The following is a 27,292-nucleotide window of genomic DNA, read 5'->3' as shown; positions in this document are numbered from 1 at the left end:
GGAAAGGGGGAGGGGATGAAAGAACAAAAGTGAAGGTCTGTGATAGGATAGAAGGCAGGGGAGGTTAAGAGACATTAAGATATTCAAGGCAAAAGGAGATGGTAATGGGACAGGTGAAGAAACTAAGGATGGCTCTAGATGAAGTGTAAATTGCACTGGCAGAATGAAAGACAGCTGCCATGTGGGAGACAAGAAAAAAAAGACAAAGTGTGGATAAAAAATATATATGATAGGGGCTGAGGTTATGATCTGAAATTGTTGAACTCTGTGTTGAGTCCAGAAGGCTGTAAAATGCCTAATCGAAAGATGAGGTGCTGTTCCTCGAGCTTACACTGAGCTTTAGTGGAACAATGCAAGAGGCCGAGGACGGTGAGGTCTGAGTGGGAATGGAGCGGTGAATTGAAGTGACAGGCGACCGGAAGCTCGGGGTACCCCTTACGGGCTGAATGGAGGTGTTCCGCAAAGCGGTCACCCAATCTGCGTTTGGTCTCTCCAATGTAGTGGAGATCGCATCGTGAGCAGCGGTATTTGGTATCGGTCTTCACAATAGAAAACACAAAAAGCATGCCAAAAATGGTGGGGAACCAAGGGTCTAATGAAGGTGAGGAACTTAATGTAATTAATAATATAAGTAGAGAAAAAGTACTAGAGAAACTAATGGGACTAAAAGCTGACAAATCCCCTGGACCTGATGGCCTACATCCTAGGGTTCTAAAAGAGGTGGCTGCAGAGATAGTGGCTGCATTGGTTTTGATCTTCCAAAATTCCCTAGATTCTGGAACAGTCCCAACTGATTGGAAGGTCGCAAATGTAACACCACTATTCAAAAAAGGAGGGAGAGAAAAAACAGGGAACTACAGGCCAGTTAGCCTGACATCAGTTGTCGGGGAAAATGCTGGAATCCATTGTTAAGGAAGTGGTATCATGGCACTTAGAAAATCATAACATGATTAGGCAGAGTCAACATGGTTTTATGAAAGGCAAATCGTGTTTGACAAATTTATTATGAGTTTTTTGAGTATGGAACTTGCAGGGTAGATAAAGGGAACCAGTGGATGTAGTATATTTGGATTTCCAAAAGGCATTCGATAAGGTGCCACATAAAAGGTTATTACACAAGATTAGGGCTCATGGGGTTGGGGGTAATATAGTAGCAAGGACAGAGGATTGATTCACGGACAGAGAATAGGAATAAACGGATCTTTTTCAGGTTGGCAGGCTGTAACTAGTAGAGTGCTGCAAGGATCAGTGTTGGGGCCTCAGCTATTTACAATCTGTATTAATGACCAAGATGAAGGGACCAAGTGTAATGTATCCAAGTTTGCTGATGATACAAAGCTAGGAGGGACTGTAAACTGGAGAACACAAAGGGCTAGATTTTCGGGAAGCCGTCAGGCGGGGTTTCAGGTGTGGGGTGGGGGGGGGAAATCCCGAATTTGGGGGTCCCGACACCATCCCACCCAAAACCCCGCCCCACGTAAGTTTCCGGGGCGGCGGGTACCCGCCCCGCACTGGGACCTGCCGAAACCAGGCAGGAAGGGATTAGTGCCAATTAACTGCCTGTTAACGGGCAGTTTTTAGCCTAATCCCTATTGTGGGGTTTCGTGTGGGCGCTCAGGTGAGTGATGGGTGCATGAGTGCAAAGGTAAGTGTGTTTGGTGTGTCTAAAGTGTGTAAAGAACTTTTACTTACCTTAACAGCCTTTCTTCCTGTAGCCGTCGGGAGCGCATCACTCAGCCGGAACTTAAAGCTGAATGGCTGCGATCTGTCAAAAGTGACAGCCTTCAGCTTTGAGTGCCGTGAGAGTTCTAACTGAGTCTGTGCAGAATGACTCATGTCAGAACTCTGAAGCTGTGAAACACTGACAGTCTAACAGCTGTCAAACGCTGATATTTCATCTGTCAAAGACTCTTGACAGATGAAATTTCAGTCTGTGACGTCACCTGTTGCCGGGTGGCCCTTAATTGGCCTGCTGAGCCTGCTGGGCGGGCTCAACAAGGTCAATCAAGGGAAAATCGCACGGATTGGCCGGATGTCGAAGTAGGTGGGTCAAAAACCCGAAAGGGGAAGTCCCGCCGCCTTCCCGACAGGTTCGGCAAAACCTACCCCAAAGAGTTTGCAAAGGGATATAGATAGACTAAGTGAGTGGGCAGTAAGGTGGCAGATGGAGTATAATGTTGGGAAATGTGAGGTAGGAAGAATAGAAAAACAGAATATTTTTTAAATGGTGAGAAATTTTCAAATGTTGGTGCTGAGAGAGATTTGAGTGGCCTCGTGCAAGATACACAGAAAGCTAGCATGCAGGTACAGCAAGCAATAAGGAAGGCAAATGGCATATTGGCCTTTATTGCAAGGGGGTTGGAGTATAAGAGTAAGGAAGTCTTGCTACAATTATACAGGGCCTTGGTCAGACCACACCTGGAGTACTGTGTACAGTTTTGGTCTCCTTATCTAAAGAAGGATATACTTGCCTTGGAGGCGGTGCAACAAAGGTTCACTAGATTGATTCCTGGGATGAGAGAGCTGTCCTACAATGAGAGATTGTGTAGAATGGGCCTATACTCTCTGGAGTTTAGAATAACGAGAGGTGATCTCATTGAAACATACAAGATTCTGAAGGGGATTGACAGGGTAGATGCTGAGAGGCTGTTTCCCCTGGCTGGAGTTTCTAGAACTAGGGGACATAGTCTCAGAATAAGGGGTCGGCCATTGAGGACTGAGATGAGGAGGAATTTCTTCACTCGGAGCGTTGTGAATCTTTGGAATTCTGTGCCCCAAAGGGCTGTGGATGTTGAGTCTTCGAGTATATTCAAGGCTGAGATATAGATTTTTGGACTCTAGGGGAATCAAGGGATATGGAAATTGGGTGGGAAAGTGGAGTTGAGGTGGATGATCAGCCATGATCTTATTGACTGGCAGAGCAGGTTCGAGGGGTCATATGGCCGACTCCTGCTTCTAATTTCTTATGTCCTTATGAATGAATGCTTCTGCCGCTTCCCTAGGGGATCTGTTCCATAGATTGACCACTCGCTCACTGAAGTATTGTTTCTGCAGATTAGTTTGGAAATTCTACCCCTTCAAGCGCAGGCCGTGTCCTTGGGTTCTACTGTTCTGACAAGTTGAAATAGCTTGTCATGGTCTACATCATCTAATGCCTTTAAAATCCTAAAAACAGTAATCATATCACTCTTCAACCTTCTTTTCCAGTGAGAGCATGCCCAATTTACATAAATCGGTCCTGATAATCCCCTCAATCATTCTCATTGCTCTCCTGCCATTGCGTTACACCGAGGACCCCCCCCCCCGAATACCCCACCGCATTACACCGAGGACCCCCGAATACCCCACCGCATTACACCGAGGACCCCCGAATACCCCACCGCATTACACAGAGGACCCCCGAATACCCCACCGCATTACACCGAGGACCCCCGAATACCCCACCGTATTACACAGAGGACCCCCGAATACCCCACCGCATTACACAGGACCCCCGAATACCCCACCGCATTACACCGAGGACCCCCGAATACCCCACCGCATTACACAGGACCCCCGAATACCCCACCGCATTACACCGAGGACACCCGAATACCCCACCGTATTACGAGGACCCCCGAATACCCCACCGTATTACACCGTGGACCCCCCCCCCCGAATACCCCACCGCATTAGAGGACTTCCCGAATACCCCACCGCATTACACCGAGGACCCCCGAATACCCCACCGTATTACGAGGACCCCCGAATACCCCACCGCATTACACCGTGGACCCCCCGAATACCCCACCGCATTACACAGAGGACTTCCCGAATACCCCACTGCATTACACCGTGGACCACCCGCCCCCCCCCGAATACCCCACCGCATTACACCGAGGACCACTGAATACCCCACCGCATTACACCGTGGACTCCCCCCACCCCCCGAATTACACCGAGGAAACCCCGAATACCCCACTGCATTACACCGAGGACCCCCCGAATACCCCACCGCATTACACCGAGGAAACCCCGAATACCCCACTGCATTACACCGAGGACCCCCCGAATACCTCACCGCATTACGACCCCCAGAATATTCACTCCCTCCACCACCGGCGTACCGTGGCTGCAGTGTGTACCATCTACAAGATCCACTGCAGCAACTCGCCAAGGCTTCTTTGACAGCATCTCCCAAACCCGCGACCCCTTCCACCTAGGAGGACAAGTGCATGGGAACACCACCACCTCCAAGTCATACACTATCCTGACTGGAAAATATATCGCCATTCCTTCATAGTAACTGGGTCAAAATCCTGGAACTCGCTCCCTACCAGCACCGTGGGAGTACCTTCACCACACAGGACTGCAGCGGTTCAAGAAGGCAGCTCACCACCACATTCTTAAGGAAAATTAGGGATGGGCAATAAATGCTGGCCTTGCCAGCGACGCCCACATCCCAGGAATGAATCAAATAAACATATCTCGACCCATTACCAGAAGGTTGAGTGTTCCAAGTCCCACTCCAGAGACTTGTGCACAAAAATCTAGACGGGGAGTTCTCCACGGTGTCCTGGCCAATATTTATCCCTCAATCAACATCACTAAAGAACAGATTATGTGGTCATTATCACATTGCTGTTTGTGGGAGCTTGTGCGCAAATTGACTGCTGCGATTCCTAAATTACAACAGTGACTACAATTTAAAAGTACTTAATTGGCTGTAAAACACTGAGACGGCCAGAGATCGTGAAAGGCACTTTTTATGAATGAAAGTCTTTCAGCGGGGACCCCCGAATATCCTGACCCATTACACCTGGGAGACCAGAATATACGATGGAGTACATTTGAGACCAATAACTTATGCAAGAAATCTTTGCTGTTCTCTAAAGGCAGGAGTTTTTTTGTTGGTTTAGGGTGACAAGACCACAGTTAGAAGGATATTTAATTCACCATCTACAGCCATATATCTCAATGTAGGACCGCAGCACTGTGGAAGGGAATAGGTTGAATTCTATTCTATACACAGTGTGCAAAGATTGCGACACAGCTTGGACTACCAGTCAAGGCACTTATTACAGCCCCGGACAAATCTAAAATGGCTCAGTAATTGTTTCACTTTAGCAGCAATGAGAATTAGATACAGACTGTGTTGTGATCAAGTAATTTACAGCAAGAGGGGACCTTGGAGGAATAACCAGCACTTTATGTCAAAATGCATCATCGTCTGCAAGAACAAAAGTAACAGACTTCACCCTAAACAGCTGGGCAGTGTTGCATATAGGAAGTAAGTACTTACAAACAGTAGCAGGCATGAAGGCTCAATTCACTTGAGTTTTTCAAAACATAAAATGGCACAGCCATCAAACGTCAAAATATGTGAATGTTCTTCCAGCAAATACACAAGAATTGACAATATTTATTTAAGATCACATTTTAAAAGAAAAATGGTTTATTGAGAAAAATCTCCAACACCAAAGAGTTAATCATGGTATTCATAATGGATCATCTGACCTAGATCTTCATGAAGAAAAGGCAGCAGACTACAGGAAACAGCTTTAAGAATTCCAAATGCTTGATCTTGAGTAGATTGGGTCTATACTCTCTGTTTAGAAGAATGAGGTGATCTCATTGAAACATACAAGATTCTGAGGAGGATTGACAGGGTAGATGCTGAGAGGCTGTTTCCCTGGGTGGAGGGTCTGGAACTTGGGGTCAGTCTCAGGATAAGAGAGTTGGCCACTTAGGACGGAGACAAGGAGTAATTTCATCACTCGGAGGGTTGTGAATCTTTGGAATTCTCTACCCCAGTCGTTGAGTATATTCAAGGCTGAGATCGATAGATTTTTGGGCACTAAGGGAATCAAAGGATATGGGGATAGGACAGGAAAGTGGAGTTGAGGTAGATCAGCCATGATCTTATTGAATGGTAGAGCAGGCTCGAAGGGTCATATGGCCTACTCCTACTTATGTTCTTAACTGCCTGAAATCAGCCTATCCCAAGTGCACCTCGTTATCCCACAAAATCCAGCCTCTCCCAAATGCACCCCATTACCCCCTTCTGCTTCCCGCTGGCAACCCTCACCCACAGCCTTAACCTCACTATTGCCTTCTGCCATCAGGCCTCATGTGTTGGAATTCATTCACTAAACCCCTGCATCTCCCTCTCCTCACTTCAGCCTCTCCTTAAGGCCCATCTCTTTGACCAAGTTTTGGGTCACCCCCCAATTAGTAATTCTCTCTTTGGTTCCATGTCTATTTCTGATTACACCCCAAGTGCCTTGGAAATTTTCTCCATTATAAATGCAAGTTCCTGTAGTAATCATTCAATTGTATAATTACTGTAAAAGGCTGAAATATTGTTAATTCACACCCAACATGTATCTTGATTTCCTTTCAGTGTGTCGTTCGCAGTTTCAGCAAGTCTAGCAGGATTCCATTCACTGTTTATTGCAGCTTAAGACTGAGCTGGAACCTGGACTGATCTTTGCCAAGTGGCAGCGCATCGCTGTCCAGCTCACATTTATAAATATAAAATATCCTCGCCAACAATACAAGAGTTTTCAGCACATTGAAACGAACCAGATTAAACTAGTAAAGTAGTGCTGGGCTGCGGGCATCACAGCCGGAGGCTGGACGTTACACAGCACAAGCACAGTATTATAGACAACTATAATACATTACACTTCATTCCTAAATTTCAGCAACAGTTCTTCAATCTTTTACACCTTTTCAGAACCCTCACTCAGAAACTAGGCCCTAGAATGTAACGTTTATACCAAGGCATTGGCACAAAACAGAAAAGCTTCCTGCTCATTGCACACATCAGTAGTTATCGTACGGGAAAACAAACCATTGGGGGGCTTTGGGAGCGGGCTTGGAAAGTGGAGGGAAACAATTTGCTTCTTCATCAAGACAACGTGATTATGAAGCAGATTGAGGAATACTTCTTAATTGAAGGGCTTTTCAGCACAATAGCTTGGTCACCGTTAAAACAATCTGCTCTGCCGTGGGCTCAGAGTCCAAAGGCTGCTCACAGACAATATCCTAATCTTTACTCTGGGATTTTCTTTACTGTCAAATCCATAATTGAAGGCCATAAGGTCAATTACTGTAGGCAGATGGCAACAAGTCAGAAAGGACTTTTTACATCTTTTAACAAGAATAGTTTCTGTTCATACAGTTTAAAAAACACACAAATTCAGCTAAACAAGGAAAAAGATATGGTGGATAGTTTAAAAGCAGCTTCTACAAAACAAAACTGTACAAAAAAAACTCGAGTAAGGCTTTTATCCATGTTGGACAGAGAGAAGGGAGTGATTTCCAAGACAATCAGATAATTTGCCCCACTTACACTGTTTTTTGGTTGGTGATATAGGTCAATACTGGTTTCACCCGGGTTACACCCGAAGTGATTCACGTAATTATGTTGTTCAAAAATAACCAACTTGCGTTCCAAATGAAATAAGGATTAAAAAATAGGACCTCAAAAGGTAGTAATCTCAGGATTGCTACCAGTGCCACATGCTAGTCAGAGTAGAAATAGAAGGACATTTCAGATGAATACGTGGCTAGAGGAATGGTACAAGGGGGAGGGATTCAAATTCCTGGGACATTGAAAATGGTTCCGGGGGAGGTGGGACCAGTACAAACTGGATGGTTTGCACCTGGGCGGAACCGGAACCAATGTCCATGGGGGAGTGTTTGCTAGTGCTGTTGGGGAGGGTTTAAACTAAAATGGCAGGGGGTTGGGAACCTGTGCAAGAAGACAGAGGAAAGGGAAGAACGGATAGAAACAAAAGACAGGAAGGAGAAAAGCAAAAGTGGAAGGCCGAGAAATCAAGGGTGTAAATCAAACAGGGCCACAATAAATAAGAATTCTAAAACGAGTGTTAAAAAATCAAGCCTGAAGGCTTTGTGTCTTAATGCGAGGAGCATTCGTAATAAGGTGGATGAATTAGCTGCGCAAATAGATGTAAACAAATGATAGAATTGGGATTACAGAGGTATGGCTCCAGGGTGATCAAGACTGGGAATTCAACATCCCAGGGGTATTCAATATTCAGGAAGGACAGGAAAAAAGGAAAAGGAGGTGGGGTAGCATTGCTGGTGAAAGAGGAGATTAACACAATAGTAAGGAAGGATATTAGCTCTGATGATGTGGAATTTCTATGGGCAGAGCTGAGAAATACCAAGGGGCAGAAAACATTACTGGGAGTTGGATACAGACACCCAAACAGTAATGCTGAGGTTGGGGATGGCATTAAACGGGAAATTAGAGACGCGTGCAATAAGGGCACAGCAGTTATCATGGGTGACTTTAATCTACATATAGAATGGGCTAACCAAATTAGTAACAATACTGTGGAGGAGGAATTTCTGAAGTGTATACGGGATGGTTTCCTGGACCAATATGTCAAGGAACCAACTAGAGATCAGGCCATCTTAGACTGGGTATTATGTAATGAGAAAGGATTAATTAGCAATCTTGTTGTGCGAGGCCCCTTGGGGAGGAGCGATCATAATATGATAGAATTCTTCATTAAGATGGAGAGTGAAGTAGTTGACTCCGAGATTAGGGTCCTGAATTTAAATAAAGGAAACTACGATGGTATGAGGCACGAGTTGGCTAGGATGGATTGGGGAACGTTACTTAAAGGGTTGGCGGTGGCTAGGCAATGGCAAACATTTAAAGATCACATGGATGAACTACAGAATTTGTTCATCCCGGTTTGGCGTAAAAATAAAACAAAAAAGGTGACTTAACTGTGGCTAACAAGGGAAATTAGGGATAGCATAAGATCCAAGGAGAGGACATATAATTTGGCCAGAAAAAGCAGCAAACCTGAGGATTGGGAGCAGTTTAGGATTTGGCAAAGGAGGACAAATGGATTAATTAAGAGGGGGGAAATAGATTGAGAGTAAGCTTGCAGGAAACATAAAAACTGACTGTAAAAGCTTCTATAGATATGTGAAGAGAAAAAGATTGGTGATGTCAAGCGTAGGTCCCTTGCAGTCAGAATCAGGGGAATTTATAATGGGGAACAAAGAAATGGCAGACCAATTAAATACATACATTGGTTCTGTCTTCACAAAGGAGGACGCAAATAACCTCCCAGAGATGTCGGGGAACATAGGGTCTAATGAGAGGGACGAATTGAATGAAATCAGTATTTGTAGGGAAATGGTGTTAGGGAAATTGACAGGATTGAAGGCCAATAAATCCCCAGGGCCTGATAATCTACATCCTAGGGTACTTAAGGAAGTGGCCCCAGAAATAGTAGATGCATTGCTGGTCATCTTCCAAAATTCTATAGACTCTGGAACAGTTCCCATGGATTGGAGGATAGCTAATGTTACCCCACTATTTAAGAAGGGTGGTAGAGAGAAAACGGAGAATTATCGACCGGTAAGCCTGACATCGGTAGTGGGGAAAATGCTAGAGTCCATTATAAAATAAGTAATAGCGCACTTGGAAAACAGTGACAGGATCGGACAAAGTCAACATGGATTTACAAAAGGTAAATCATGCTTGACTAATCTGGAATTTTTTGAGTCTGTAACTGGTAGAATAGATAAGGGAGAACCAGTGGATGTGGTGTATTTGGACTTTCAGAAGGCTTTCGATAAGGTACCACATAAGAGATTAGCATGTAAAGTTAAAGCACATGGGATTGGGGGTAAGGTACTGTCTTGGATAGAGTACTGGTTGGCAGACAGGAAACAAAGAGTTGGAATAAACGGGTCTGTTACGTCCGTGAATAATTGAGACACGGACAGCAGGAGTGAACAAAGTAAGTCTTTACTGGTGGAAGTCAATAGTGAAACTAAAAACAGAGGCTCAATAGCGCCTTTTATACAGGGGTGGTCACTGCCGGTACTGCAGTCTGAGACCAGTTATTCTCTTAAAGGTACATACACAACAGGGTCTTTTTCCGAGTGGCAGGCACTGACTAGTGGGGTACCGCAGGGATCGGTGCTAGGACCCCAGCTACACAATATATATAAATGATCTAGACGAGGGAACTAGATGTAATATCTCCAAGTTTGCAGACGACACAAAGCTGGGTGGGCGTGTGCTGTGAGGGGGATGCAGAGAAACTCCAGTTTGATTTGGACAGGTTGGGTGGTTATATTGCATTTGCCATGCATCTGCCCAATGTGGATAAATGCAAGGTTATCCACTTTGGTGGCAAAAACAGGAAGACAGATTATTATCTGAATGACAATAGATTGGGAAAAGGGGAAGTGCAACGAGACCTGGGTGTCCTTGTGCACCAGTCGCTGAAGGTAAGCATGCAGGTGCAGCAGGCGGTTATGAAGGCAAATGGTATGTTGGCCTTCATAGCGAGAGGATTTGAGTACAGGAGCAAGGAAGTCTTGCTGCAGTTGTACAGGGCCTTGGTGAGACCACATCTTGAGTATTGTGTGCAGTTTTGGTCGCCTTATCTGAGGAAGGATGTTCTTGTCATGGAGAGAGTGCAGTGAAGATTCACCAGACTGATGCCTGGGATGGCAGGAATGACGTATGAGGAGAGATTGGGTCGTTTAGGCTTATATTCGCTAGAGTTTAGAAAAATGAGAGGGGATCTCATTGAAACTGATAAAATTCTAACAGGAAAATCCGAAGATGTTTTATAAGTATATTAAGGGTAAGAGGATAACTAGGGAAAAAATAGGGCCCATTAGGGACAAAAGTGGCAATCTGTGTGTGGAGCCGGAAGATGTAGGAGGGGTTCTAAATGAATTTTTTGCATCTGTTTTCACTATGGAGAAGGACGATGTAGACATAGAAATAGGGCGGGGGGGACTGTGATATGCTCGAACATATTAACATCGAGAGGGAGGAGGTATTGGCGGTTTTAGCTGGCCTAAAAATGGATAAATCCCCAGGCCCGGATGAAATGTATCCCAGGCTGCTGTGTGAGGCAAAGGAGGAGATTGCGGGGGCTCTAACACATATATTCAGGACCTCTCTGGCCACAGGGGATGTGCCAGAGGACTGGAGAACCGCTAATGTAGTACCATTATTCAAGAAGGGTAGTAGGGAAAAACCGGGGAACTACAGGCCAGTGAGCCTAACATCAGTGGTAGGAAAATTATTGGAAAAAATCCTGAGGGACAAAATTTGTCTCCACTTGGAGAGGCAAGGATTAATCAGGGATAGTCAACATGGCTTTGTCAAGGGAAGATCATGTCTGACTAATTTGATTGAATTTTTTGAGGGGGTGACTAGGTGTGTGGATGAGGGTAACGCAGTGGATGTGGTATACATGGATTTCAGTAAGGCCTTCGATAAAGTCCCGCACAGGAGACTGGTCAAGAAGGTAAGAGCCCATGGAATCCAGGGTGCCTTGGCACATTGGATACAAAACTGGCTTAGTGGCAGAGGGTGATGGTCGAAGGTTGTTTTTGTGACTGGAAGCCTGTGGCCAGTGGGGTACCACAGGGATCGGTGCTGGGTCCCTTGCTGTTTGTGGTCTACATTAATGACTTGGATATGAATGTAAAGGGTATGATCAGTAAGTTCGCGGATGATACAAAAATTGGTAGGGTGGTAAATAGCGAGGAGGGTAGCCTCAGTCTGCAGGACGATATAGATGGGTTGGTCAGATGGGCGGAACAGTGGCAAATGGAAGTTAACCCGGAAAAGTGCGAGGTGATGCACTTTGGGGGGGACTAACAAGGCAAAGGAATACACAATGAATGGAAAGACCCTAGGCAAGACGGAGGGTCAGAGGGATCTGGGTGTGCAAGTACACAGATCCCTGAAGGCGGCGGAACAGGTGGATAAGGTGGTAAAAAAGGCATATGGGATACTTGCCTTCATTAGCCGAGGCATTGAATACAAGAGCAAGGAGGTTATGATGGAGCTGTATAAAACACTGGTTAGGCCACAGCTGGAATACTGTGTGCAGTTCTGGTCGCCACACTACAGGAAGGATGAGATCGCGTTAGAGGGTGCAGAGGAGGTTCACCAGGATGTTACCAGGGCTGGAGCGCTTCGGCTATGAAGAGAGACTGGGCAGATTGGGTTTGTTTTCCTTGGAGCAGAGGAGGCTGAGGGGGGACATGATTGAGGTGTACAAAATTATGAGGGGCATAGATAGGATGGATGCTGAGGAGCTTTTTCCCTTAGTAGAGGGGTCAATAACTAGGGGGCATAGATTCAAGGTAAAGGGCGGGAGGTTTAGAGGGGATTTGAGAAAGAACTTTTTCACCCAGAGGGTGGTTGGAGTCTGGAACTCACTGCCTGAAAGGGTTGTGGAGGCAGAAACCCTCACAACATTTAAGCAGCATTTGGATGTGCACTTGAAATGCCATAGCATACAAGGCTACGGGCCAAATGCTGGAATATGGGATTAGACAGGGCTTGATGGCCGGCGCGGACACGATGGGCCGAAGGGCCTCTATCCGTGCTGTATTACTCTATGACTCTATGACTGAGGACTAGACAGACTAGATGCAGGAAGGATGTTCCTGATGGCGGGAGAATCCAGAACCAGGGGTCACAGGATAAGGGGTAAGCCATTTAGGACTGAGATGAGGAGAATTTCTTCACCCAGAGTGGTGAACCTGTGGCATTCTCTGCCACACAGGGCAGTTGAGGCCAATTCATTAAATATATTCAAGAAGGAGTTGGATATATTTCTTGAGGCTAAAGGAATCAAGGGATATGGGGAGAAAGCAGGGACAGGGTACTGAGTTTAGATGATCAGCCATGATCTCATTAAATGGCGAGACAGGCTCCTGCTCCTATCTTCTATGTTTCTATGCTTGTACCTCATGAACGGAGTGGGCCTTTGGCGTAGCGGTAGCATCCCCGCCACTGGGCCAGAAGGCGTAGGGTTTCGAACCCCACTGCAGACAGTCCCGGCAAGTGGAGTCGGAACTCCGGCTCTAAATTCTGGGTTGACATCCAGCGGGATACTTGCGTCCGTGGGTGTGGGTGGCACCCCCCCTCGTATGGGTTGTGGGAGCCCGTAAAACCCTCCCGCCATAGGACTAACCACCCTAATGGCTGGTACGAAGATGGTTACGGTCACGGAAGGAGCGTTAATCGCGGCCAGAAATCCTTCCACCACTTCATACAGTTCCCCCAAGGGAACAGTGTGAAGACACGTACGACGACGACCTCAAACTGCATTGCAGAACTTTGAAATCAGGGTCAATTTCTATGCATTTTCATTTAACTGCAAGAATTACACAGCAAGGGCTCACTGTCACTCAATGACTAGCACTTTTTCTGCAGATACCACAGATGATCAAGGAATGGCCGTCAGCTGGAAACCAGCTCCGATCACTCGGAAAAGGAATATTACAGCTTGGGATCTAGACTGCACCAGAAATTGGAAGCAGCCCAGGTTCAAACTCTGTATAAACAGGACAAGGAGCTCCTCATCCTCTCCAGCTTGTGGTGCTTTATATTAAAACTGCAAATTTAATGGGGTTCGACCAGCAATATTTCAACATTTTCCCCCAAATTTAGTCACGAACTTTGCTGCACTGTGATTCAGTTTTAGGGCACAGAGTGCGATGAATGGTTTGATACCGAGAACCACACAGACCTGGAAGGTCCCTGGTCAGGTCTGTGCTTCATTTAAACAGGTGTTTCCAGCCTGTTCCACTAACAGTCAATCCCCTTCCTACAGGCTGCCCATGGTTGCAGGACTGTCAGAACCAACAGATGTTTCTCGCTTTCTGTTACATCAATGAGGTCCACTCCTCCCTAGCCCATTTTCGCCCTTCTATTACTTCCGCAGCGAACAATTTTCTTATTTTCCTCGATGCCCACAAATAAATCTTTCTTTGCATGCTCCCCAGTCTGTCACCGACCAGCATGGGTATGACACAGCATCAGAGGTGCTTCATACATTGTTCCACTACTATCCTTTATCTTCTAGGTACAGTACACCCCAGCTCTCCTCCAAACTGTGATGTAACCTCCAACTAAGTATCATCTCAGCACATCCACTGGTCAGTTCTCAAAGTACAGATTAACATGTCGTGTAATAAAGCTGTTGCGCTTCTTTAAGATGCATTACTAGTGCAGGATGTACTCCGCATTTCATTTAATACTAGCTTCATCAGGGGTTAGCATTCTCCCATCTGGATCAGAAGGTTGTGGGTTTAAGTTCCACTCCAAGGGCCTGAGCACATAAATGAGGCTGACACTCCAGTACAGTACTGAGGGAGTGCTGTAATATTGGAGTTAGTGCAGTAATGAGGGAGAGCTGCACTGTCCTCTGGATAAGATGTTAATCTGATGCTTGTTGCTGTGATAATGTAGATCTCATGGCACTACTGGAAGAGTAGAAAGTTCTCCTAGCATCCTGGCCAACATTCCTCCCGTAACCAACACCAGAAACAGATGAACTAGCCTTTGATCCCACTGCTGTCTGTTGGATCTTGCTGTACATGAGATGGTTGCTGTTTTTATTCAAATAGCAGTCACTGTGCTTCAGTGCTTCCTTGTACATGAAGCATTGCCACTTGAGTGAGTGCAAGGCATTACAAATCCTTCCTCCCAATGCTATAGCACCAATCACCTCACACTATAAAGTACATGTAGCATGGCTGACGATAGTCCACTCACCTATAGCCCTGGTTTGTCGCCGTCTGCAAGTGCATTGCTGAGACAGCCAGCTTCAGTAACAGAGGGGCGGGCTCACAGACAACTAGCTCAATCAGCATTCATTACTAAACCAGAATATTAAGAACTTCGAAATTGATCCCAACTCTTTTCTAAAAGGAGGCCTGAAGGGACACAAATGGGGTTGCGAAGGGGTGGAAAGATCCCGGTAAATTTTTGGAAATTTTAGCTTGGGAATTTTGCCCAGAAAAGTACATGCTAACATCATATTGTTTTTTTTTGTATTTTTTTTTCCCCCCCACAGGTCCTCTCTTAAAATTACTAACAGAGATGGAATCTTAATTACTAAGGAATTTCTTAAACATATATTGATTATCTTCTTACTTGGCTTGTTTTAATAATTACAAGTTTTGTGAGAGACTGTGAACAAATGTGTCTTGATTGGTTGGATGAGCGATTAGCTCCCTCTATTGGTGATGTAGCGTCGTGCGTGCACAGGTCATGCTTCCATCACATGGAGCATCAGGAAAAATTTACTCACCCTGTTGCAATCGTACTGATCGACTGCAGTCCGACAGAGACGAATGCCCTTTATTTCTCTGCATAGAACAATGCCACGTTTACCGTCGGATGTGTGGAAGCATTTTATCCCAGGCATTAAAGATGGAAAGACTGTGTACATGTGCAAACACTTTACAAAGCCATATGTAAAGAATGCCACAAAGATGCAGCAGCATTTATCCAAATGCAACAACTTCACTCAAAGCTCACAGCAGTCAGCCCAGAGTTCCTCTGCTTCCATTCAAGATGATGGTTGACATTCACCATCAGGCTCCTCATCATCAGCAACTCCTGGCCCACTTGGAAGGTTCTTTGATACAATGGATAACCATAACCAGAAGAATGCAGATGAGTGCCTTGCTCAAGGTGTATATACACACGACAGGCTCACCCCTCATGCTCACAGCCAATGTGTACTGGAAGAGATTTTTCAATGTTATTCGCCCTGCACACGGTCCTCCCACCAGACATGCTTTGTCTACTTATTTGCTGGAGGCTGAATATAACAGAGTCCAAGGAAAGCTCAAAGAAACAATAGAGATGGCAGACTGTGTTGCAGTTATCTCAGATGGGTGGTCAAATGTACGAGGGGAGGGCATCATAAACTACATCGTCTCCACTCCTCTCCCAGTGTTCTTCAAGAACACAGACATGAAGGACAACAGGCACACAGGCACATACATTGCTGATGAGCTGAAAGCGGTCATCAACGATCTTGGATCACAAAAGGTCTTTGCAGTAGTTACTGACAATGCTGCGAATATGAAGGCTGCTTGGGCTCAAGTGGAGGAGGCCTACCCTCATATTACGTCTATTGGGTGCGCAGCTCATGGGCTCAACCTGCTCCTCAAGGACATCATGGGTTTAAGAACCATGGAAACACGGTACAAGAGAGCCAAGTAAGTTGTTAAGTATGTCAGGGGAAAACAGGTAGTTGCAGCAACCTACAATGCCAAGCAAACGACAAGAACAAGAACACCACACTGAAGCTACCCAGCAACACTAGATGGGGTGGCGTTGTCATAATGTACAACAGTTTTCTGGAGGGGAAGGAGTCGCTGCAAGAAATGGCAATATCCCAGTCTGGGGATATGGAAACCACCATCAAGAAAATACTGCTGGATGATGTGTTTTGGGAGAGAGTGGTTAGCAGCCTTAAACTACTCTCACCAGTAGCATCTGCAATTGCTCAGATTGAAGGAAATGACGCTGTCTTGTCAGATGTTCTCAGGCTTTTTGCTGATTTAAAAGAACAAATCAGCATTGCCCTACCCACATCCCTGCTACTCAAAGCAGGGGAGAAGGTAACTGTTCAATTCATACAGACGTGTCAGGAATTTGGTGTCAAGCCGATTCATGCTGCAGCATACATGCTGGACCCAAAGCATGTTGGGAGACCAATACTTTCTGGAGAACAGATCAACAGTGCTTAGTGTGATTTCTACCCTCTCACACCACCTCAATCTGGACATGGGCAAAGTTCTGGGAAGTCTGGCAAAGTTCTCTACCAAGCAAGGTCTTTGGAATGGGGACGGAATATGGGAATCATGCAAGCATATCAGTGCACATACCTGGTGGAAGGGACTTTGTGCATCTGAGACCCTGTCACCCATTGCATCGGTGATACTCCAAATCCCACCTTCATCAGCGGCCTCTGAACGAAACTGGTCACTTTTTGGGAATACGCATACAAAGGTGCGCAACAGGCTGACTAACGAGAGTGGAGAAGCTGGTGGCTATCCGGGCGAACCTACAACTTATTGAGCCAGATACAGAAGTGTCCACCACAGAGCTAGACACTGACACAGAGGAGGAAATGGACACGTCCGAGCCAGAGTCAGAGAATCAGGAGGGGCAATGGTGAGTAGAAGACTCAGAAGACTCATGAGAAGACGACTCAAAGGGACAAAAGGACAAATTACAGGCTAAATAAGCTGACGCTCTTTTTATTTTATTTTAGATGGGTCTTTTTTGTGGGGGTACAATAAAGTTCAAAATTATAACCTAAATAAAGTTTTGAAAGCCTGTTTTTATTTGTATGGAACAGTATGTCTATTTTGATGATAAAGATAAAGATAATATAAGGGTCAGAGACAAAAACCATCAGTGTGCAAAAAAACTCAATTCCTATAAATTCCCAAAAATTCCCATGGAAAGTTTCCTCTTAAAAATTCCTGGAATGTTGCAACCCTAGACACAAAGATTACATATTCTAAAACCTAGCACATTTCACACCACTATACAATAGAGGTGGTTATTTACAGGAATGCGAGGATCAGAAAAGATCAACAGGGCCCATTTGGCCATCCTGTCACGCACCATCCAGGGGGGGACACAGTTCAAGGAGAAAGTCCACTACCACCTTCTCAGGGCTACAAGGAATGGCCAATAAATGGAGCCTTGTCAGCATCGGCCACATTAGAAAAAACAAAGACAATCTGACCAGTCCTGATGATTAGGGAAATATCATGCCCCACAGTGCCAATGTCCAAAACACTGGGCAGAGTTCTGGGACAGTGTCTACTCTATCAAAACCCCTCAGAATTTTGTACACCGCTATTAACTTTTCTGCTCCAAGGATAATATAACTCCAGCTTCTATAGTCTTTCCACATAACTGAAGTCCCACATCCCTGATACCATTCTAGTAAATCTCCTCAACCATTTCCAAGACCTCGACATCCTTCCTAAAGTATGGTGCCCAGAATTGAACACAATAATCCAGCTGGGGCCTAACCAGAGTTTTATAAAGGTTAAGCATAAATTCCTTGCTTGTTGCAAACACCGGAAAGAGTTCAGGGATAGTGTCAATGTCCCGAGCACTGGGAAGAGTTCTGGGACGGCGCTAACATTCCAAGCACTGGGAAGAGTTCTGGGATAGTGCCAATGTCCCAAACATCGGAAAGAACTCTGGGACAGTGCTTCAACGGAAATAATTTTTCATGAAATAAGAAAATGTTTTTTTATTGATTTCTATTGTGCCTCAGATTCTTTTAAAGTAGAGGCTAGCATGCCAGAAATCCAAAGGAAACTAATACTGAATTAGGGACAGGGACTCAACAAAACTAATGTAGGAAAAATAATAATGATGAAGAAAATAATGGAACTAAAGAGAGTGACAAATCCCCAGGACCAGATGGTTTCCATCCCAGGGTTTTAAAAGAAGTAGGTGAGCACATTGCAAATATGCCCCAACTATAAACTTCCAAAGTACGATAGCAAGATATTGCAGATGCTGGAAATCCGAAAGAACAGAAAATGCTGGAAAAACTCAGCAGGCCAGGCAACATCCGTGGAGAGAAATTAGAGTCAACGTTTTGGGTTTTGAGTTTTGAAGAAGGGTTTCGACCTGAAACGTTGACTCTAATTTCTCTCCACGGATGTTGCCTGGCCTGCTGAGTTTTTCCAGCATTTTCTGTTGTATTTTTATTATTAATAAACTTCCAAAGTTCTCTCAATTCAGGAACCACTCCATTAGATTGGAACATTGTGCTATTTAAGAATGGTGAAAGGGGGAAACCAGTGAATTATAGATCAATTAGCCTTGTCAGGAAATTACTAGAGTCTAAAATTAAGGATAGAGTGACTGAACACCTCGAAGATCATCAGCTGATCAGAGAGCACAAGCATAGGTTTGTAAAAGGTAGATCATGCCTGAAGAACCTTATTGAATATTTTGAAGTGATGGCTAAAATGGTGGACAGGGGAATGTCTATGGATGTTATTTATATGGACGTCCAGAAGGCATTTGATGAAGTCCCACATAAGAAACTGTTAACAAAGTTGAAGCCCATGGAACTGAAGGCAAATTATTTACCTGGTTTGGAAATTGGCTGAGTGGCAGGAGATAGAGTAGGGATAATGGGCAAGTCGTCTTCTTCTTAGGCAGTCCCTCGGAACCAAGGATGACTTGCTTCCACATTAAGAATGAGTTCTCAGGTGACTGATGAGTCCAATGCAGGACCTACAGTCTCTGTCACAGGTGGGGCAGACGGTGGGTGGGGTGCTTCGTTTGAGGTGCGCTCCTTGCGCTGCCTGTGCTTGCTCCCGGCGAAGAGACTCGAGGTCTTTGGCGCCTTCCCGGATGCTTCTCCTCCACTTTGTGCGGTCTTGGGCCAGGAATCCCCAGGTGTCGGTGGGGATGTTGCACTTTTTTTTTAAAGGAGGCTTTGAGGGTGTCCTTGAAGAGTTTCCTCTGCCCACCTGGGGCTCTCTTGCCGCGTCGGAGCTCAGAGTAGAGCGCTTATTTTGGGAGTCTCGTATCGGGCATGCGGACGATGTGACCGTCCATCGGAGCTGATCGAGCGTGGTCAAAGCTTCAAAGCTGGGGATGTTGGCCTGAGCGAGAACACGGACGTTGGTGCGCCTGTCCTACCAATGGATTTGCAGGATCTTGCGGAGGCAGCATTGGTGGTACATCTTCAGTGCTTTGAGGTGCCTGCTGTACATGGTCCGATGTCTCCGAGGCCTGCAAGAGGGCGGGTATCACTACTACTCTGTAGGCCATGAGCTTGGTGCCAAGTTTGAGGTCCTGGTCTTCAAACACGCTCTTCCTCAGGCAACCGAAGGCTGCACTGGCACACTGAAGGCGGTGTTGGACTTCATCATCGACGTCTGCCCTTGTTGATTAGAGGCTCCCGAGGTATGGAAAGTGGTCCACGTTGTCCAAGGCCTTGTAGTAGATTTTGATAATCGGGTGACAGTACTGTGTGGCGGGGGCAGGTTGGTGGAGGATCTTTGTCTTACGGATATTTAGTGTAAGGCCTATGCTCTCGTACGCTTCGGTGAAGGTGTTGACGATTGTTTGGAGTTCGACCTCTGAGTGTGCGCAGAAGCAAGCGTCGTCTGCATACTGTAATTCGACGACAGAGGATAGAATGACCTTGGATCTGGACTGGAGGCGACGGAGGTTGAGCAGTTTCCCGTTTGATCTGTAAATTAGCTCCACTCCAGCGGGGAGCTTACTGAGGGTGAGATAGAGCATTGCAGCAAGGAAGATCGAGAAGAGCGCTGGAGCGCCATTGGACCAAGATCTTGCTCTGTCAAGCCCATGTGGTAGCTGGTGTGCAACGGCCACCCCATGTTAAAAGAATTCACGCACAGGCATCTTCCACCCTTTAATGGGCAGGTACTGTAATTGGCAGGATGTGACTAGTGGTGTCCCGCAGGGATGTGTTGGGGCCTCAACTATTCACTGTATTTATGGACGACTTAGATGATAGGATAGAAAGCCACATATCCAAATTTGCCGATGACACAAAGATAGGCAACTTTGTAGGAAGCGTAAATGAAAGCATAAAATTACAGAGATATTGATAGATTAAGTGAATGGGCAAAACTGACAAATGGATTTCAATGTAGGCAAATGTGAGGTCATCCACTTTGGACCCAAAATGGATAGAGCAGGATTACATAGGATATACAGAAACAGGATATACAGAAACAGGCCATTCGGCCCAACCAGTCCATGCCAGCGTTTATGCTCCACTCGAACCTCCTCCCGTCTTTCCAAATTAAATCTATCAGCATAACCCTCTATTCCCTTCTCCCTTATATGCTTGGCTAGCCTCCACTTAAATGTATCTATACTATTCGCTTCAACCACTCCCTGTGGTAGCGAGTTCCACATTCTCACCACTCTTTGGGTAAAGAAGTTTCTTGGTGACTATCTTATATTGATGGTCTCTAGTTATGCTCTTCCCCAGAAGTGGAAACATTCTCTCTGTATCCACTCTACCAAAACCTTTCATAATTTTAAAGACCTCTATTCGGTCACCCCTCAGACTTTTTTCAAAGAGAAAAGAGACCCAGCCTGTTCATCCTTTCCTGATATGTATACCCTCGCATTTCTGGTATCATCTTTGTAAATCTTCGCTGCACCCTCTCCAGTGCCTCTATATTCTTTTTATAATATGGTGACAAGAACTGTACGCAGTACTCCAAGTGTGGTCTAACCAAGCTTCGATACAGGTTTAGCATAACTTCCCAATTCTATCCCTCTAGAAATAAACCCTAGTGCTTGGTTTGCTTTTTTATTGGCCTTGCTAACCTGCGTCGCAACTTTTAGTGATTTGTGTATTTGTACTCCGAGATCCCTTTGTTCCTCTACCGCACCTAGACTCGCACCCTCCAAGTAATAAGTGACCTCCCCATTCTTCCTACCAAAATGTAATACCTCACATTTATCTGTGTTGAACTTCATTCGCCAATTATATGCCAAATCTGCAAGTTTATTAATGTCCTCCTGTAATTTGTTGTAGTCCTCCTCAGTATTGACTATCCCCCCAATTCGGTGTCATCCGCCAATTTAGAAATTGTGTTTTTGATTCCCAAGTCTAAATCGTTAATGTAAATTGTGAACAGCAGTGGTCCCAGCACTGATCCTTGTGGAACACCACTACCCACCTTCTGCCAGTGTGAACAGCTGCCCTTTATTCACAGTGGCAGAAGTGCCTTTTCGTGGGATATGTGGAATACTCTTTGTTCCAGTCCTACTCGGGTCCCCTCCCTCACCTCTTTTTCCAGTACATTGATGACTGTATCGGTACCGTCTCCTGCTCTCGCCCCGAACTAGAAAATTTCATTCACTTTGCTTCCAATTTCCACCCTTCCCTCGCCTACATATGGTCCATCTCCGACTCTTCCCTTTCCTTCCTCGACTTCTCCATCTCCATCTCTGGGGATAGGTTATTGACAAAATTCACTACAAGCCCACCGACTCCCACAGCTACCTGGACTACACTTCCTCCCACCCCGCCTCCTGTAAGGACTCTATTCCATTCTCCCAGTTTCTCTATCTCCGCCGCATCTGCTCGGACTATGCCACCTTCCATACTAGTGCTTCCGACATGTCTTCCTTTTTCCTCAACAGAGGATTTCCCTCCACTGTGGTTGACACGGCCCTCGACCGTGTCCGTTCTATCTCCCGCACTTCTGCCCTCACCCCTGCCCCTCCCTCCCGGAACCACGAGAGTTCCCCTTGTCCTCACCTTTCACCCCACCAGCCTCCACATTCAACAGACCATCCTCCGCCATTTCCGCCACCTCCAGCGTGATCCCACCACCAAACACATCTTTCCCTCCCCTCCCCTTTCAGCATTCCGTAGGGACCACTCCCTCAGCGACACCCTAGTCCACTCCTCTACCACGCCCAGCACCCCTGCCCCTTCGCCTGGCACCTTCCCGTGCAGGCGCAGGAGATGCAACATATGCCTTCATACCTCCCCCCTTCCCACTGTCCAGGGCCCCAAACACCCCTTCCAGGTGAAACAGCGATTTACTTGTACTTCCTGCAATTTAGTATACTGTATTCGCTGCTCACGATGTGGTCTCCTCTACATTGGGGAGACCAAACACCGATTGGGTGACTGCTTTGCGGAACACCTCCGTTCAGTCCGTAAGGGGGACCCCGAGCTCCCGGTGGCCCGTCACTTTAATTCACTGCCCCATTCCCACTCAGACCTCACCGTCCTCGGCCTCTTGCATTGTTCCACGGAAGCTCAGCGTAAGCTCGAGGAACAGCACCTCATCTTTTGATTAGGCACTCTACAGCCCTCTGGACTCAACATAGAGTTCAACAATTTCAGGTAATAACCTTGGCCCCTATTTTTTTTTTAAACTTATATTATATATAATTTTCCCTTTCTTTTCGTCTGGGCTTTTTTCTTCCCTCCCACATGGCAGCTGTCCTTTATTCTGCCGCGGCCCTTCACACCATCTAAAGCCATCCTTTGTTCCTTGAATATCTCTCAATGTCTCTTAATCTCTCCTGCTTTCTATCCTATCACTGACCTTCCCTTGTGTTCTTTCATCCCCTCCCCCTTTTCCCAGCCCCCACTTGCTTTAAAATCTATCCCTTTTCCTGCTTTTTTCCCCAGTTCTGATGAAGGGTCTTCGACCTGAAACGTTAACTCTGTTTCTCTCTCCACGGATGCTGCCCTGGCCTGCTGAGTTTTTCCAGCGTTTTCTGTTATTTCAGATTTCCAGCATCCGCAGTATTTTACTATCGTACCCTTTATTCCTATTGACCAGCAGCCTCAACAGCTTTTTGAGGAAGAGGGTTCCAGATTTCCGCTACTGTTCATGTGAAGAACTTCCTGACATCAGCCCTGAACAGCCTAGCTCTAATTTTAAGGTTATAAGAACATAAGAAACCGGAGCAGGAGTCGGTCATGCATCCCTTCGAGCCTGCTCCGCCATTCAATATCATCGCTAATAGTCAACATCAACTCCATATTCCCACCTGATCCCATTATCCCTCGATACCCCCAGAGTCCAAAAATCTGTCTATCTTAGCCTTGAATATACTCAAAGGCTCAGCATCCACAGCCCTTTGGGGCAGAGAATTCCAAAGATTCACAACCCTCTGAGTGAAGAAATTCATTCTCATCTCAGTCTTAAATGGTCTACCCCTTATCCCGAGACCATGCCCCCTAGTTATCGACACTCCAGCCAAGGGAAACAACCTCTCAGCATCTACCCCATCAATACCCCTCAGAATCTTTAATGTTTCCATAAGATCACCTCTCATTCTTCTAAACTCCAGAAAGTAAAGGCCCAACCTACCCAATCTCCTCCTAGGACAACCCTCTCATCCCAGAATTCAACCTAGTGAACCTTGGTTGCACCACCTCTAAAGGATGCCCATACTTAGATAAGGAGACCAAAACTGTGCACAGTACTCCAGGTGTGGTCTCACCAAAGCCCTGTACAATTGTAGCAAGATTTCCTTACTCTTGTACTCCAACCCCCTTGCAATAAAGGCCAACATGCCATTTGCCTTCCTTATTGCTTGCTGTACCTGCATGTTAACTTTGTGTTTCCTGCATGAGGACACCTAAATCTCTCTGAACACCAACATAGAAACATAGAAGATAGGAGCAGGAGTAGGCCATTTGGCCCCTCGAGCCTGCTCCGCCATTTAATGAGATCATGGCTGATCATCCAAATTCAGTACCCGGTCCCTGCTTTCTCCCCATATCCCTTGATCCCTTTAGCCTTCAGAAATATATCCAACTCCTTCTTGAATATATTTAATGAATTGGCCTCAACTGCTGTCTGTGGTAGAGAATTCCACAGGTTCACCACTCTCTGGGTGAAGAAATTCCTCCTCATCTCTGTCCGAAATGGCTTACCCCTTATCCTTAGACTGTGACCCCTGGTTCTGGACTCCCCCGCCATCGAACGGTCATTAATATTTTTCAAAAGAGAGCAGTGGTCCCAACACGGACCCTTGGGGAACACCACTGTATACTTCCCTCCAGTCTGCGAAACAACTTCACCACTACTCTGCTTTCTGTCCCTTTAGCCAATTTTGTATCCACGCTGCCACTGCCCCTTTAATCCCATTGGCTTCAATTTTGCCAACAAGTCTATTATGTGATACTTCATCAAACGCCTTTTTGAAAGTCTGTTAGCGGATTTCCAGTGGTTACGGTTGTAACAAAGGTTTGTTACTCCTGCAACAATAACCTCTGCATGATTTAGGCCCAAATAAATTTAAATAACATGCTTTAATATATATTGACTAATTGTCCTAATTTCAATGTTAACTCAAAGGAACCCAACCTTGAATTTAGAAAAGCAGAGTATTTTTTAAATGGTGAGAGATTGGGAAATGTTGGTGTTCAGAGGGACCTGGGTGTCCTTGTACACGAATCACTGAAAGTTAACATGCAGGTACAGCAAGCAATTAGGAAAGCAAATTTGAGTATAAGAGTAAAGATGTCTTACTGCAATTATACAGGGCCCTGGTGAGACCACACCTGGAGTACTGTGTACAGATTTGGTCTCCTTACCCAAGGAAGGATATACTTGCCATAGAGGGAGTGCAACAAGGGTTCTTCAGACTGATTCCTGGGATGGGGGGATTGTCCCATGAGGAAAAATTGAATAAACTCTGCTTATATTCTCTAGAGTTTAGAAGAATGAGGTGACTCTGTGAAACATACAAAATTCTTACAGGGTAGATGCAGGGGGGATGTTTTCCCCTGGCTGGGGAGTCCAGAACCAGGGGTCACAGTCTCAGAATAAGGGGTCAGCCATTTAGGACCGAGATGAGGAGCTATGAGAGGCGAGTTGGCTAAGGTAGATTGGAAAAATAGATTAAAAAGGTATGGTGGTAGATAAGCAGTGGCTAGCATTTAAAGAAATATATCATAATTCTCAACAAAAATACATTCCATTAACAAAAGCTCCACAGGAAGAGTCATAGAGTTAGACAGCACAGAAAGAGGCCCTTCGGCCCATCGCGTCCACGCCGGCCATCAAGCCCGATCTAATCTAATCCCATTTTCCAGCATTTGGTCCGTAGCCTTGTATGCTATGGCATTTCAAGTGCTCATCCAAATGCTTCTTGAATGTTGTGAGGGTTCCTGCCTCTACCACCCTTTCAGGCAGTGAGTTCCACATTCCAACCACCCTCTGGGTGAAAAAGTTTTTCCTCAAATCCCCTCTAAACCTCCTGCCCATTACCTTGAATCTATGCCCCCTTGTTATTGACCCCTCTAAGGGGAAAAGTTCCTTTCTATCCACCCTATCTATGCCCCTCATCATTTTGTATACCTCAATCAGGTCCCCCCTCAGCCTTCTCTGCTCCAAGGAAAACAACCCCAGCCTGTCCAGTCTTTCTTCATAGCTGAAGCGCTCCAGCCCAGGTAACATCCTGGTAAATCTCCTCTGCACCCTCTCCAAAGCAATCACATCCTTCCTATAGTGTGGCGACCAGAACTGCACACAGTATTCCAGCTGTGGCCTTACCAGCATTTTGTACAGCTCCATCATAACCTCCCTGCTCTTATATTCTATGCCTCGGCTAATGAAGGCAAGTATCCCATATGCCTTTTTAACCACCTTATCCACCTGTTCTGCTGCCTTCAGGGATCTATGTACATGCACACCAAGGTCCCTCTGATCCTCTGTCGTTCCTAGGGTCTTACCATTCATTGTGTATTCCCTTGCCTTGTTAGTCCGTCCAAAATGCATCACCTCACAGTTTTCAGGGTTAAATTCCATTTGCCACTGTTCCGCCCATCTGACCAACCCATCTATATCGTCCTGTAGCCTGAGGCTTCCCGCCTCGCTATTTACCACCCCACCAATTTTCGTGTCATCTGCGAACTTACTGATCATGCCTTTTACATTCACATCCAAATCATTAATGTAGACCACAAACAGCAAGGGACCCAGCACCGATCCCTGCGGTACCCCACTGGACACAGGCTTCCAGTCACAAAAACAACCTTCCACCATCACCCTCTGCCTTCTGCCACTAAGCCAGTTTTGGATCCAATGTGCCAAGGCACCCTGGATCCCATGGGCTCTTACCTTCCTGACCAGTCTCCTATGCGGGACTTTATCAAAAGCCTTACTGAAATCCATGTAAACCACATCCACTGCACTACCCTCACCCACACACCTAGTCACCCCTTCAAAAATTCAATCAAATTGGTCAGACATGATCTTCCCTTGACAAAGCCATGCTGGCTATCCCTAATTAATCCCTGCCTCTCCAAGTGGAGACCAATTCTATCCCTCAGAATTTTTTCCAATAATTTCCCTACCACTGATGTTAGGCTCACTGGCCTGTAATTCCCTGGTTTATCCCTACTACCCTTCTTGAATAATGGTACTACATTAGCTGTTCTCCAGTCCTCTGGCACAACCCCCGTGGCCAGAGAAGTTCTGAAAATTTGTGTCAGAGCCCCTGCAATCTCCTCCTTTGCCTGGGATACATCTCGTCCGGGCCTGGGGATTTATCCACTTTTAAGCCTGCTAAAACCACTAGTACCTCCTCCCTCTCGATGCTAATATGTTCAAGTATATCACAGTCCCCCTGCCCGATTTCTATGTCCACATCGTCCTTCTCCATAGTGAACACAGATGCAAAAAATTCATTTAAAACTCCACCTACATCCTCTGGCTCGACACACAGTTTGCCACTTTGGTCCCCAATGGGCCCTACTCTTTCCCTAGTTATCCTCTTGCCCTTAATATACTTATAAAACACCTTAGGATTTTCCTTTATTTTGCTCGCCAGTGTTATTTCATGGCCCCTCCTCGCTCTCCTAATTTCTTTTTTAAGTATCCCCCTGCACTTTTTATACTCCTCTAGGGCTTCCTCTGTCTTTAGTCCTTTGTATCTGCCAAAAGCCCTTTT

The 27,292-nt window shown here is 45.8% G+C and overlaps 1 protein-coding gene across 1 annotated transcript in view; it reads right to left on the bottom strand.

The window, feature by feature from the left end:
- The window catches only part of LOC147125400 (glypican-4-like), a 263,841-nt gene that overhangs the window by 155,535 nt on the left and 81,014 nt on the right, over nt 1–27,292 (bottom strand). The window lies entirely within an intron of this gene.

Source organism: Somniosus microcephalus, chromosome 1 (genome assembly GCF_052327205.1).
Source record: "Somniosus microcephalus isolate GS21.2 chromosome 1, FLI_Smic_1.0, whole genome shotgun sequence".
Lineage (NCBI taxonomy): Eukaryota > Metazoa > Chordata > Chondrichthyes > Squaliformes > Somniosidae > Somniosus > Somniosus microcephalus.
Note: the sequence above shows the minus strand (reverse complement) of the source record. Positions and strands in the feature narration are given on the sequence as shown.